Consider the following 1,901-nt stretch of genomic DNA (forward strand, 5'->3'; position numbering starts at 1 on the left):
AAGATGTCTCATGTGGATTTCCTACGAGCGGCAAACATCCCTGAGCCGGGTTCCCTACTGTCCTCCCTCACCCATTTTCCACGTAGACTGACTATTTATAGCCATAACATGATTCCAAAACCTGAGTAACTTAAAGCTACTAGAGATGACCACAGTTTTCTGTGGCCAGCTAAATAGTTCTGGGTGTCTTTCCAGGGTACAAGAGACTGATAGGAAGTGTTGCATGTCTCTGAAACTCCATCTCATCATTGATGTTGTGGTGCAATTTATTCTGCAGAGTAGTTGGAACTTGTTTTTCAGCTCCTGGGTTACCTCAGTTCCCACTAGAGTGCAGAAAGCACTTCAAATTTTTCTTTCATTTTTTGAGAATATAATTTAATGACAATATCCCTGTTCCCCTTCCTCCTTGAAAACCCTCCCATGTACCTCTTCTTGTTCTCTTTCAAAATCACGGTCCCTTTTGATTAAATTTTTGCATGATTATATATATACATACACACACACACATACACACATACATAATCCTAAATGTAATCTGCTCAGTCTGTATACTATTACTTATATGTATATTTTCAGAGCTGATCATATGGGTTGGGTGAACCAACTGGTATGCTCTTCCCTGGGGAAAACTATTTCTGCTGCTCTAGTGTGTCTTGGTTTCCTGTAGTTCTTTATGGATGGTTGGGACCTCATGGACTTTCCTCTCTCCACTTCAACATGTCTATTGTTGTTATCCCTGTTCAGCTCATGCTCAGGTAGTCGTGTTAATGAGGTTTTATGGGTGGAACTTCTGCCATTACTAGGAGACACAATCTCACAGAAAACCCCTTGATCCTCTGGCTCTTAAAATCTTTCTGCTCCTCTTCCACAGTGATCCTTGAACAGGAGTTGCATTTTTATTGGCTGTGGTTTTATGTAAGTTTCTGACTGTTGCAAAGAAATGAGGGTGAAAACTATACTCATTTATGGGTATAATGACAAATATATAGACTATACTTAGATATTATGCTTGTTTAATAACGTGGCAGTTGTAGGTACTCCACCAAGACCTTTGACTTCAATGGCTTTGGGTAGTTTCTTAGGTTTCCAATACCAGGCACAACTTCCCTCTTGTTGAATGGGTCTTAAGTCCAATTAGAAAGCACTTCACAGCCTTATATTTTCTGCATATTGACTAGTTATGAGCCTGTGTAGTAATCACCATCTACGGTAAAAAGATGTTTCTCTCAGGAGAGTTGGAAGATGCACTGATCTATGGGGATAAAATTAAAAACCCAGAGGTCAGTTATTAGTATGTCAATTTAGTAGAATAATAATGCTAGGTTATTTCCTATAGCCTATGGCCTAACTGGTCGGATTTTGAGCCAAGTTAACGGCATCAGCATGACTTCTATCCTATATAGTTGGCCTGAAATCTAACCAAAAAAATGGTTGGTTACTCCCATAATATTTGTTCCATGATTGAACCTGTGTGTATAACTTTCTAGAGAATCTGCTATTAAAGATGACAATTCAAGGTGGCTAAGAGTGTTGATAACTTTTCTCAGCCAGTAGTGTGCATGGTATCTTCGAATACTGAAATCTAGTTGTTAAAAATAAAGTTTCTAAGATTTGGGTACCAGTCTAATTTCTCCTTGCTCTTGATTTCTTTATTCAACTATGTGATGCCTTTAGCAATGGCAACATAAAGTTATAGGGAGTAATCAAGAGCAATGGCAATAGTCTGCAATGTGGTTTCTTTGGGATGTATAATATGGAACCTGGTACTGGACTGTTTTTTTTTTTTGACAGGCTTTCAGTCCTAGCTGTCCCAAAACTTGCTTTGTAGATCAGGCTGGTCTTGTACTCAGTGAGATCTACCTACCTCTGCCTTCCGAATTCTGGGATTAAATGTATGCTCC

This window comes from Myodes glareolus, chromosome 2 (genome assembly GCF_982192425.1).
Source record: "Myodes glareolus chromosome 2, mMyoGla1.1, whole genome shotgun sequence".
NCBI classification, from domain to species: domain Eukaryota; kingdom Metazoa; phylum Chordata; class Mammalia; order Rodentia; family Cricetidae; genus Myodes; species Myodes glareolus.